Here is a 13861-nt window from a genome sequence, read left to right as displayed (position 1 = left end):
AAGCATTATTCTGGAACAAATTGTTCCCTAGTGCCTCCGAGTGTCTACAGCCCCCCCTCCACCTCTGGCCACATGCGGTACTGCATACATTAGCAGTGACACTGGAACAAATTATCTGAGTTTCCATTGATTCCTATGGGGAAACTCGCTTTGATATGCAAGTGTTTTGGATTACAAGCATTCTTCTGGAACAAATTGTTCCCTAGTGCATACCTCCCAACTTTTTGAGATGGGAATGAGGGACACCGATCAGCAAAAATATGCAGGCATAGGACACACCCCCTTGCCACGCCCCCTTAAAGGAGAATTGTACAAAACAACAAGATTGGTTAAACCCACAAGTGTTTTTTTTTACCACTACTATTCCTTTATATTGGCTTTTAGAATTTACAAATCAGATAAAAGTTTTAGCACTGGGAAACACTTTTTGATAGATAAAAAGTGCATTTTATATACATTAATACAGATCAGACCAAAATGAGGGACAAATGAGGAGAATGAGGGACGGAGGGACATTGCTCCAAATCAGGGACAGTTGGGAGCTATGCACTAGGGCATGGGTGCTCAACCTGTGGCTCTCCAGCTGTTGCGGAACTACAATTCCCATGAGGCATTGCAAGCCGCTGACAGGTACAAGCATGTCTCCCAAAGGCTGAGGCATTATGGGAATTGTAGTTTTGCAACAGCTGGAGAGCCACAGGTTGAGCACCCATGCTAGTGCCTCCGAGTGTCTACAGCGCCCCCCCCCCCACCTCTGGCCACATGCAGTACTGCATACACTAGCAGTGACACTGGAACAAATTATCTGAGTTTCCATTGATTCCTATGTGGAAACTCGCTTTGATATGCAAGTGCTTTGGATTACAAGCATGCTTCTGGAATGAATTGTGCTCGTAATCCAAGGTTCCACTGTACTCTGTTAGGAGCGGTGTGAGGCCCCTTTCACTCAGGGTGGACTCTGTTTTTGATCAGCTGGAGATCTGTCCGCTGATTTCCTGCTGACAGATCCATACGGGTCTGCTCAGTTTCTGTAGAGCAGGCACGGACAGAGCCCGGTATACTCTATGGGTGACCGGGTATAACCGGACTCCGCTATCCAATTACACCCACCTGCCCTCCGATCCGGCTAAATGGAGGAAGACGGATCCCCTTCGTTTTTTTTTTTTATATATATACCGTATTTATCGGGGAATAGCGCGCTCCCGCGTATAGCGCGCACCCCTAAAGTTGCCCCAATTCCTGTGGAAAAAATATTTTTTTGTACTTACAGTTTTGGTGTCTTGCGCGGCGTCCATCGGCGGCCTCGTCGGGTCCGGCGTCCGTCTGCGGCTTTGGGTGTCCTCTTCGTCAGGTCCGGCGTCCTTCTGCGGCGTCCTCGCGTCCTCCCCGCTCGTTTCCCGCGCCGAGTTTGAATACTGCGCCGACATATACCGAGCGCAGTACACTCGTGTATCGTCGGGCAGGCTCGGCAACTCTCGCGCTGACGTCCTGTACGTCCAGGACGTCAGCGTGAGAGGAGCCGAGACTGGCCGACGATACATGAGTGTAGTACGCTCGGTATATGCCGGCGCAGTATTCAAACTCGGCGTGGGAAAGCGGGTATCGGCGTATACCGCGCACCCACGATTTTGCCCTGATTTTCAGGGCAAAAAAGTGCGCGGTATACGCCGATAAATACGGTATATAGAATCGGAGGCAGGCAGGTGTAAACGGACACAAGTCCATGGGGTGAGTGGGCTGTCCAATCAGATCCGGCCCCTGCAAAACTAACAAACAGGCAGACCTGATTGGACCAGCCCTGTGAAAAGGGCCTAATATGTCACCCTGTTTATACAGGAAATAAAATCTTCTTTATAAAGTATGGTGTTATTAAAAAACAAAATAAAGAAGAGTAATAATATGATGTGTGTGATCTGCCTGCAGGCTCATTCAGTCCAAAAAAACATGTCTGATTATTTTAGGCCAATCAGATGCATTTTTAAATGTTTTCAACGCTTTCAACGCGATCTGTTTCTGAAAGGGGTCCTGTGCGATTTTGGGTAAGGTGTAGGTGCAAATTAAAATACACATTCGCGCCTAAATCGCACCTAAACCGGTGAACAAAACCTCACCGGACTCTGGAGTGCAAACCGCAGCCGGACATGTGTGAACTCGGCCTAAAGTGCACCTCAGCTGTCGCTAAGCGCCACACACTGAAAATGCTTTTTTTTATATATTTTTTAAATTTGTTTTTCGCAAAATACAATGTGAATCAAATGTGAAAATACAATTTAACCACTTAAGACCCGGACCATTATGCAGGTTAAGGACCTTGCTCCTTTTTGCGATTTGGCACTGCGTCGCTTTAACTGACAATTGCGCGGTCGTGCGACGTGGCTTCCAAACAAAATTGGCGTCCTTTTTTTCCCACAAATAGAGATTTCTTTTGGTGGTATTTGATCACCTCTGCGTTTTTTATTTTTTGCGCAAAAAAAAAATAGAGCGCCAATTTTGAAAAAAAAATTCAATATTTTTAATTTTTGCTATAATAAATATCCCCCAAAAATATATAAAAAAACATTTTTTCCTCAGTTTAGGCCGATACGTATTCTTCTACCTATTTTTGATAAAAAAAAATCGCAATAAGGATTCGGCGCGGTCGCGACCCCACGGCTGGGCCTTAAAGAGACACATACAGGTACGTGATTGTGCCCAGTCATGCCATTCTGCCGACGTATATCGTCGGTAGGGGGTCCTTAAGTGGTTAAAGTATAACTTAAAGTGATACTAAAGGTTAGATTATAAAAAATAAAAAATATAACAAACATGTCATACTTACCTCCACTGTGCTGCTCATTTTGCACAGAGTGGCCCCGAAGGCTCTCTCAGCTCCTCCCTACATCAGATAACCCCCTCTGGGAAGCGCTCTCCCAAGGGGGTTACCTTGCGGGCACGCTTCTGTGTCCGGCATTCGGCGTCCATAGCCGCCGAATGCAGGACTCGGTCCCCGCCCCCCGGCGCCACGTCATTGGATTTGATTGACAGCAATGGGAGCCAATGGCTGCGCTGCTATCAATCTATCCAATGAAGAGCTGAGAAGCCGTGGAGAGAGTGATGGCGGGGACGCGCCCACGGAAATTCGGGACTCAGGTAAGTAAAACGGAGGAGGGGAGGTATCCGGACAGCGGAGGTTCCATTTTTGTGTGGACCTCCGCTTTAATTTTTAAAGCGGAGTTCCACCTAAAAGTGGAACTTCCGCTCATTTGTCCCCCCCCCCCCGAAAGGTGCCAAATGTGGCAATGGAGGGGGGGGACAAATGATCGGAAGTTACACTTTTGGGTGGAACTCGGCTTTAAAATTTAAAGTGGTAGTAAACTCTGTACTACCACTTTTACCTACAGGTAATGCCGGGTACAGACGAGAGGATTGATCCGCGGATACGGTCCGCCGGACCGTATCCGCGGATAAATCCTCTCGAGGATTTCCCCGGATTTGGATCCGATGGAGTGTACTCACCATCGGATCGAAATCCGCGCCGAAATGATGCACGACGCTGTCATATAAGGATATCCACGCATGCGTCGAATCATTACGACGCATGCGAGGGAGGGAATCGGACGGATCGATCCGATGAGTCTGTACAGACCACCGGATCGATCCGCTGAAGCCGATTCCAGCGGATAGATTTCTTAGCATGCTAAGAAATTGTTATCTGCTGGGAATCGGTCGGGCCGAAAAAAATCCGCGGAAAAAGATCCGCTGGGATGTACACACCAGCGGATCTATCCGCTGGAACTGATCCGCAGATCAATTCCAGCGGATAGATCCTCTCGTGTGTACGGGGCCTAAGGCTATAATAAGGCTTGCCTGTAGGTATAAAGAATATCTCCTAAACTGTACAGGTTGCAATGAGCCGCTGACTGCAGCGACGTGCAAGCGCACAGGGATTCCTCGGCTAAAGGCCCGACAGCCGCCGGACCTTGCCGGAAAGAAAGAAGTCTCCCTTGCGCATGTGCGGGAGTGACGACATTGCCGCTCCAGCCACTCACATCACTGGAGCGGCAATACCCGGAAGACACGCCGAGGCAAGATGACATCTCCCTCGACGTGGACCAGGTAAGTTCCCCACGCCTCGTTCCAAGGTAAGTATTTCATAATGAGCTAGTATGCAGCGCATACTAGCTCATTATGCTTTTTGCTTTACAGGTATGCAAAAATAAAAATAAAAAAATCTCCCGCGGGTTTACTACCGCTTTAATAGAAAGTTTATTTTTTCCCCAAAAAAAGACCTTCATTTTATTCTCCAGGGTCTCTGATAAAAGAAGATACTGTATATATAATGTTTGGGGGTTTAAAGTGATTTTCTAGCAAACCAAAAAATTAAAAAATATAAGATTTTGACTTTTAACCACTTGCAGATTGACGTCGGCAAAGTGGTTTCAATATCCTGACTGGACATCATATAACTTCCTCAGGATATTAAGCCGCTGCGCAACCCCGGGGGCGCACATCGCGGCGATCGTTGTTGCAGGGTGTCAGTCTGACACCCCGCAACACCGATCTAGGTAAAGAGCCTCCGACGGAGACTCTTTACCACGTGATCAGCCGTGTCCAATCACGGCTGATCACGATGTAAACAGGAAAAGCCGGCTGCTCCTCTGACAGGGGGGGGTTTGTGCTGATCGATTATCAGCACAGCCTCCCCGAGGATGCCCACACTGGACCACCAGGGATGCCACTAGACCATCAGGGATGACAATGCAAAACACAGGTATGCCACCCTAGACCACCAGGGATGACAATGACAGAAATAATGGATGCCAAGCAGTGCCCGCAATGGTTGCCAATCAGTGCCCACAATGGGCATCACTGATTGGCAGGCATTGTTTGGCACTGATTGGCATCCATTAGTACAACATACATTAGTGCCACATATAAGTGCCCATCCATGCCACCTATCAGTGCCCATCCATGCCGCCTATCAGTGCCCATCCAAGCCGCCTATCAGTGCCCATCCATGCCGCCTATCCGTGCCCATCCGTGTCACCTATCCGTGCCCATCCATGCCGCCTATAAGTGCCCATCCATGCCGCCTATAAGTGCCCATCCATGCCGCCTATCCGTGCCCACCCGTGTCACCTATCCATGCCCATCCGTGTCGCCTATCTGTGCCCATCCATGCCGCCTATACGTGCCCATCCATGCCGCCTATCCATGCCCTTCCGTGCCCATCTGTGTCACCTATCCGTGTCGCCTATCTGTGCCCATCCATGCCGCCTATCCGTGCCGCATATTAGTGCCCATCATCAGTGCCCATCAATGCCACCTCATCAGTGCCCGTCAGTGCAGTACCATCAGTGCCCATCAGTAAAGGAGAAAACTTACTTATTTACAATGTTTTATAACAGAAACAAAGAAAAAAACTTTTTTTTTCATAATTTTCAGTCATTTTTTTATTTTTATTTACAGAAACTAAAACCCGCAGAGGTGATCAAATACCACCAAAATAAAGCTCTATTTGTGAGTACAAAATGATAAAAATTTAGTTTGGGTACAGTGTAGCACGACCGCGCAATTGTCATTCAAAGTGCGACAGCGCTGAAAGCTGAAAATTGGTCTGGGCGGGAAGGTGTATAAGTGCCTCCCGGTATGGAGGGGGTTAAACAACAAATGTCAGAAAAGGAATTTTGCGGTTACATTTTGCACACAGAATTGCACATCGTTGTCAGACTTCTGTTGGGAAATAAGATCCATGCAATGGCAGCAGCGAGGGAATATATAAGCAGCTGACGTAATCAGAGAGGGGTGGTAATATCTTCCCCTCCTCCCCTCATTGTAATAATTGCCACTCAGCATGGTCTGGAATGTGGGGGAGGGGTGGGACTGGTGCATGCTGGGTAATGAGTAATAAACATGTGCTCTCTGCTGCTCAGCAGCCATTTTGGACGGTTGCACAGCCAGCATGGGTCGCAGTGCAGAGCTCTCTCTCTGATGGAGGTAAGCTGATCACTGGGCACAATATACTTTGTTGTCTGAAACAATGTAACAGATGTGTGCAGATATTTCATGCAGGGAGGGGGAGGGGATGGTGCATACAGCAGCAGCAGCAGCAATGCAACCCCAAGAACAGATCATTTCTCTCCTGGGAGTTCATAGAGATGTGATGATGGGCACTGAGAAATAAAAGGGCATGAGGCGGGGTGAACATGCACTTTAAATGTTTGCATACAATAGGATGTGTATCTCCCTGTAGTGCAGCGTCTTCTCATCTACTTTAATGTGGTGCAGTCAGAAGTCTGTTTTATTATACAATCTAATGGCCTGTACACACCATCTGGAAATCGGATCGATCGCCCGGTGATCTGACGATATGGTTCCTCCTATCGATATGGTTCCTGTCTTGACTGCACAGGCGCAATCCTTGCCGAGCGAAATCGCTGAACCTCCAGGGAGACGTGGAATTTGAGGTAAGTTTTCTGGGGTCCCCCGGTGGCTCTCGGCTCCTCCCCTGGATCAGATAACCCCCTCTGGGAAGCGCTCTCCCAAGGGGGTTACCTCGCTGCGCTCGCTCGGCCTCCTGGCTCCTTTTTTTTATTTAGTTTTACATCCTCCAATCCACGTGGATGTTAAAGCGGGAGTTCACCCATAAAACAATTTTTAACATTAGATTGAGGCTCATTTTGTGAAGGGGAATCGGGTGTTTTTTTTTGTTTTTTTTTTAAAAACGAAGCAGTACTTACCGTTTTAGAGAGCGATCTTCTCCGCCGCTTCCGGGTATGGGCTGCGGGACTGGGCGTTCCTATTTGATTGACAGTCTTCCGACGGTCGCATACATCGCGTCACGAGTAGCCGAAAGAAGCCGAACGTCGGTGCTGCTCTATACGTCGCCTGCGCACCGACGTTCGGCTACTTTTGAAAAATCGTGACGCGATGGATGCGACCGTCGGAAGCCTGTCAATCAAATAGGAACGCCCAGTCCCGAAGACCATACCCGGAAGCGGCGGAGAAGATCGCTCTCTAAAACGGTAAGTACTGCTTAGATTAAAAAAAAAAACACCCGATTCCCATTGACAAAATGAGCCTCAATCTAATGTTAACAATTTCATTTTTGGGGTGAACCTCCACTTTAAGGGACGAGCCTGGATGCCGCCCGAGGTTCGGCGATTTCCATGGGCTTCATCCGCGCAGTCAGGTAGGGAACCGTCTCGATAGGGGAACCAGATCGACAAGACCTCGGGGTTTATTTTATTTTTGTTACTCTAATTTTTTTTTTTTTTTTGCATGCTTATTGCATATTGAAAATGGAGAGGTTTTGAAAATTGATGTATTGTAGTTTTTTAGCTGACAACTGTACTGATTAAACGAAGATCGTACGAGAAATTTTTCATGCATGTGCGATCAATCGGCTCTCGAAAGCTCTGTACTAATCTGATTATCATACAATCGCTTCGGAAGCTGTATTTTTTTTTTTTTCATCCGATTTTTGGATTGTGTGTATGGGCTATTAAAGTGTTTAAAGCTGACCTAAACTCTGGAATTTACACCCCCCCCAATCTTCCAGTGATGTGGTGGTTACACCCCTTGCTGGTTGACTTCTTCCATGGTGCTGGTTTTTAAGCCTCTTGATTGGTGGGGGAGGGGTAGCGGTCATCCATGCTTGAGTCAGTCATTCTGATACAGCCAATGTGCTGGGAATGCTGAGCTGCACATGCAGTGAACGTTCAATAGAAACCAAGTAGGCAGGGAAGTGTCTGTGGGGGTCTCCAATTACCCCCCCCCCCCTCTCCCGTGTCTGTGGGGGGTCTACGTTCCCCCCTCTCCCGTGTCTGTGGGGGTCTCCATTCCCCCCCCTCTCCCGTGTCTGTGGGGGGGGTCTCCATTTTTTTTTTTTTTTTTTTACTGATGATCAATGCCCTGACTTCCTGTACAGATCCCCCCCTTGTGAGGGAATGCCGCTGATCGGCTCTCCGCTCACTATGTTACTGTGAGAAGAGACGATAAGAGCCGGTTCACACAGGGGCGACTTAGCCGCCTGACAAGTCTTGTTCCGCTCTATTCAATGGAACCGTTCTAATAGGAGCGACGCAAGTCGCTCCGACTTAGAAAAAGGTTCTTGTACGACTTTGGGGGCGACTTGCATTGACTTCAATACAGAAGTCATTTTGCAAGTTGCCTCAAGACGTCTTGAGGATCGCCTTGCCGAGTCGCCCCCAAAGTCGTTGCTGTGTGTGAACCAGTGATCTGCCAATATGGTTCAGGCTATCCAGATGGTTCCTGTAAGGACTGCGCAGGCGCAATCCTTGCCGACGGAAATCTCCGAACCTCGACCGGCATCCAGGGCGATGTGAATTTGAGGAAAGTGGCCTCGCTCGGCCTCCTGGCTCTTTTTTTTAATATCCTCCAATCCATAGGGATGTTCAGGAATGAGCCTGGATGCCGGCCGAGGTTCAGAGATTTCCGTCGGCAAGGATTGCGCCTGCGCAGTCCTTATAGGAACCACCTGGATAGGGGAACCATACTGACAAGTCACCGGCTCTAAACAGCACTTCTGTGCTTGCATGTGATTGGATACAGCTGATCACATGGGTAAAGAGCTGCACCATCGCCTCTTGACTGAAAGCCATGTCCCAGGAGGGCGTGTACGAGCAGCGACACTGGGACAATGCAATTAGCGGATCTCCAGCTGTTGCCAAACTACAAGTCCCATGAGGCATAGCAAGACTGACGGCATCAAGCATGACACCCAGAGGCATGATGGGACTTGTAGTTGGGCAACAGCTGGAGGTCCGCTAATTGCATATCCCTGTCTTATGACCTCCCAGGACGTGGTTGAGCTGCAAACCGCAATGAAATCGGCAGTGCAAATCGCGCTGTTCTGCGGCTTTGAAATCGCTCTTCAAAGCGGTACTGCTGTTGAACCGGGGCTGAATCTGTCTTCCCTGTGCTGCTGATCACACTTGTGCCTGAGATGATGAAAGCTATGTTGGTAGGGACATCTGATGAGAATGATGATTACCAACGTCTCTGAGCGGGTACATTTTTTATTTTTTTTCTCTTGTAAACTGAAACCGATCATTCTCCAAGATTGCTGACATTTGCATGTGACTTTTTATTACAGATCATCACTTGGATTTCCCTGAGGTTCAGCATGGAGGTAGGTTCCATATGATTTTACTGCTTTGCGGTAGGAATTTGCACTTCAGAGGCGCACTCATGTTGTCTCTTCGCTGAATAATTGTCGGCTCGCCTGTCTGCGCTGATTTATGCTTGGTAATGCCCGGTACACACGATCCGATTATCGGACGAATGATCGTCCGTATTTTTTATTTTTTTTTTGTATGCTAATCTCACGTCGAATCTGAGTTTACTAAAGTCACAAATTCTCGTACGGCAGAATAAAAAATCGGAAGTGATGTTATGTGTTGTAATGCATAGGTATTGCATTTTTGAACGACGGCTGTACTGATTAAACGAAAATCGTACGATCGGGCAAAAATTCCGTGCATGTCCGATAGGATAAAATCGGATGAACTGTCCTGGTCGGCTCTCGGTAGCTCTGTACCAACGATCCGATTATTGTACGATCGTTTCAAAAGCGGCGTTTTTCCTACGATTTTCGGATCATGTGTACGGGGCTTAAAGCGGATGTGCGGCCAAAAAGAAATATTAAAAGCCAGCAGCTACAAATACTGCAGCTGCTGACTTTTAATATTAGGACACTTACCTGTCCTGGAGTCCAGCGCCGTCCACAGCAGAGGACGAGCGATCGCTCGTCACTCTGCTGCCCCCCCCCCCCCCCCCCATACACTGAGGGAACCAGGAAGTGAAGCGCTCCGGCTTCACTGCCTGGTTCCCTACGGCGCGAGTTGCGCTGCGCCCGCCGATTGGCTCCCGCTGTGTGCTGGGAGCCGAGTGTTCCCAGCACACAACGGGGGGGTGACGGGATGTGATGCAATACCCGTCTTTTGCCCGTGAATGCTGGGCCAGAAGTGGGTGCAGATACCTGTCACATGATTGGAATGCCCCACTCCAAGCCATTAAAGGTCCTGGAGGCAGTGGGAAGGGGTTAAACACTAGGCATGTTTAGCACTTGAGCGTGCATTCATTGCAATGGCTGGAATAATCATTTATTCTGGCCAACGGAACCCTTCAACACCCAAATGCATGTACAACGTATGTGTTTTTTTTTATTTATTTTCTTCTCTTTGCAGCATTTCTTCATTCAGAAATGTTCAGGGGAGCTAAGAAAACACTGGGGGCATCATTATGCCGTATGGATTTGTCTAGGGGTTGACTTACTTTATCGGGGGGGGGGGGGGGGGGGGCGAGATATACAAATTTTTCTAATTATCGGTCAGACTTCTTCCGACTGTCGCCACAAGGCGCTTGCTGCAGTCTCTGCCAATTTGTCAGCGGTGCGGAGGGATGACATCCTCTCATTGCCTGCCTTGTATCGCCACAGTTCCACCCCTACAGCAGGGCCGCGAAGGCTGCTCCTGACTGAGCTGCAGTCGTGGGCGAGCAGAGAGATGGTCATCTCTCGCCGCCCACACGTGGAAGTTTTCCCGTTCTGGCGCCGCTTGGAAGATGGCAAGTTGCATATGGGTGGCGGGTGACGCACTGCATCTGGACAGTGATGTACAGAATATATCGCCCACCTGCTATCGGCCTGAAAAACGGCTGCTGTAAAAACATAAAATGTCCCAGTGTGCCAGAGGCCTCAATGATGATGGTAAATGGGACACGTAGTGTGAATCTCCTTAAAGGGGGGGATACAGGATAACCTGACGGGTTCCAATCCCTCTGATCCAAAACGAAAAAGGTTTTGCATATAGCTCTTCTTGTAGTCTTGTTCAGTCTGAACTATACATGGATGTGTATTCTGCTCTGACTCTTCATTTGCTTCTCTTGACTTCCAGATGAGCGTACCACCAATGTGTGCCGATGCATCGCAAACCAGAGCAATGAAGACCCCCCTAAAGTTGGAACGTCTAACCAGTGTTGGTGTTTTAGACCCGGGAGTCCAGTCCGTCATGCTTCAGGGCTCTTGGGTAAGCCTGCGACTCTTTCTGCATCATATGGGAACATGGGCTGTACATGATGACTTGAAATAATCAATGGGAATCTCTCTGAAAAAAGACTGAGGGAAATCTTCTACTCCTGATACAGTGTAGAAAATTGAACACTTCTCTAAGTTTGTATATCTTGTCTTCATGTTTCCTTTTTTCCTTCTAGATCAAACCTGTCCTGACCTACACGACCTCTACCATCCCGGGAACATGAAGGTTTGTAATCCACTTACTTTACAGCAAGCCATACATGATAAAAATTCCCACAGGTGGAAGGGAAGAAAATTGGTTGAAAATAAACAGTTGGTGCCTCTCACAAAGCTTTCCTGGCCGGTAGAACACATTGATCATTGCAAATGCTATAGCTGCTGGCAGTAATCCCAACAGGTTGGTTGTACTGGAGTACCGTCCATGGATTGACTTCTGTACAACCTGCCTATAGACGTGTTGTATGTGGTTATGCAATTATGGCATTGGCAACTGATTTGATTAGAAGATCGCCAGATTAACTAGCGTTTTCCCTTAAAGCGGAGGTTCACCCTAAAACAATTATAGACCATTACATCCAGCATACTTCCGCCATCTACAGTATGCTGGGGTTTGTTTGTTTTTTTCGTACTCAACGTTTTATCGTTTTTTTTTTTTTTTTTCCCCCCCCGGCTTCTGGGTCCTGGCTCCCGTGGTAGTGGGCGTTCCTATTGAGAGGTTAGATGATTGACGTCTGGTGAAAAACTTCACTTGGCGCTTAGGGCGCGTCACCAGTTTTCCGTAAATAGCCGACCTGCGAGTCGGCTCTATGGCGCCTGCGCCCGCCGTGTAGAGCTGACTGCGCACGCACCATACAGAGCCGACTCGCAGGTCAGCTATTTACGGAAAACTGGTGACGCGCCTTATGCGCCAAGGGAAGTTTTTCACCAGACGTCAATCTAACCTCTCAATAGGAACGCCCACTCCCGCGGGAGCCGGAAGCCGGGGGGAAAACAACGATAAAACTGTACGGCAAGAAAAAAAACGACATACTGTAGATGGCGGAAGTATGCTGGATGTAATGGTATATAGATGTTTTTTAAGGTAAACCTCTGCTTAAAGAGATTTTGGGCCCCCCCACCCCCCTTTACTGGTGCCACCTTTGATGGTCCGTAACATGCACAGATGTGCTAAAGCAGGAGTGCCCAACCTTTTGAAGAGTAAGGGCCACTTAAGCGACTTGGAAACCGATCGTGGGCCACAATGAGCAGAGCGGATGGATTGCATGTCCGTCTGCTCTGCATATGCAGAGCGGAACACAGCCCACTATACTTTTTTTTATTTATTTTTTGTCTATTCGTTTAGGAAAAATAAAATAAAAAATCCAGCAGTGATTAAATACCACTTGGGCCCCTTTCACACCTTTTTTGTACAACTTGTCCCACGATTTGGGATTACAAAGTAGCATGACAAGTTGTTTCCAATGACAACCATTTATATTAGTACGACTTAAAGTCGTTTCGACTTCAAATAGTCCCTGCATTACTTTGGTCTGATTTTGATGGCAGTTACACAGGCATTTCCTGAAATTGTGGTGGTAAAAGCGTGCGACTTTGAAGTCGCAGCAGTGTGAAAGGGGCCCTAAAGAAAACTGTGAAAACAATGATAAAAATTCCTACAGTGCTGGCATTACTGTGGGTGCCCGGCTGTGGCTTCACAGCCGGGCACGCACTCTGAATGGCCAGGAAGTTCTCTGGTACCTGTGACGTGTCCCAGAAGATTAAAGGGGGGGGGGAGAGGTGAACATCACCCCACCCCTGCCAAAAATTATGTGGGGTGTCGCTGTCGCTTAAGGCGGAAGTTAATTTTTGAGTGGAACCCTGCTTTAAAGTGTAAGTAAACCCACCTATCATTTTCAGGCAAGGAAGCTGCCATCTTGGCCTATGTTTAATCTTCAACTGCCATGATGCTGCACATGTGATCAGTTATGGCACCAGCCATTGGATGGTTTGACAGTTTGGTTGAGAGCACAACCAATGTGACAGTTGGCAATCCCGGCATGCCGCAAATGTAACTGCTTTTTGAAACTGTTAGATCGATGGGTTTACTTCCGCTTTAAATTGAATCAAATTGTTGGTGTTGGAAACTGAGAAGAATAATAATCTCAACTAAATTGTAAATTTGTGCTGGGAATGCATGCTGAGCTGCACATGCAGTGAACGTTCAATAGAAACCAAGTAGGCAGGGAAGTGTCTGTGGTGGTCTCCATTTCCCCCCCCCCCTTCCCGTGTCTGTGGGGGTCTCCATTCCCCCCCCCCTTCCCGTGTCTGTGGGGGTCTCCATTCCCCCCCCCCTTCCCGTGTCTGTGGGGGTCTCCATTCCCCCCCCCCCTTCCCGTGTCTGTGGGGGTCTCCATTCCCCCCCCCCTTCCCGTGTCTGTGGGGGTCTCCATTCCCCCCCCCCTTCCCGTGTCTGTGGGGGTCTCCATTCCCCCCCCCCTTCCCGTGTCTGTGGGGGTCTCCATTCCCCCCCCCCCTTCCCGTGTCTGTGGGGGTCTCCATTCCCCCCCCCCCTTCCCGTGTCTGTGGGGGTCTCCATTCCCCCCCCCCTTCCCGTGTCTGTGGGGGTCTCCATTCCCCCCCCCCTTCCCGTGTCTGTGGGGGTCTCCATTCCCCCCCCCTTCCCGTGTCTGTGGGGGTCTCCATTCCCCCCCCCTTCCCGTGTCTGTGGGGGTCTCCATCCCCTTCCCGTGTCTGTGGGGGTCTCCATTCCCCCCCCCCCTTCCCGTGTCTGTGGGGGTCTCCATCCCCTTCCCGTGTCTGTGGGGGTCTCCATTCCCCCCCCCC

The 13861-nt window shown here is 48.8% G+C and overlaps 2 non-coding genes across 2 annotated transcripts; both read left to right on the top strand.

The window, feature by feature from the left end:
- Nucleotides 1-8937: 8937 nt before the first annotated feature.
- LOC120946404 lies at nucleotides 8938-9016 on the top strand. Its single transcript, XR_005750727.1, has one exon. It is a non-coding gene; the product is annotated as a small nucleolar RNA SNORD74 (small nucleolar RNA).
- Nucleotides 9017-11068: 2052 nt separating this feature from the next.
- Nucleotides 11069-11150, top strand: LOC120946373. The gene has a single exon (XR_005750706.1). It is a non-coding gene; the product is annotated as a small nucleolar RNA SNORD79 (small nucleolar RNA).
- The last annotated feature ends 2711 nt before the right edge of the window (nucleotides 11151-13861 follow it).

The sequence above is a fragment of the Rana temporaria genome, chromosome 7 (genome assembly GCF_905171775.1).
Source record: "Rana temporaria chromosome 7, aRanTem1.1, whole genome shotgun sequence".
Classification (NCBI taxonomy): Eukaryota; Metazoa; Chordata; class Amphibia; order Anura; family Ranidae; genus Rana; species Rana temporaria.
The sequence above is the reverse complement of the archived record's forward strand: the minus strand, read 5'-3'. Positions and strand labels throughout refer to the sequence as shown.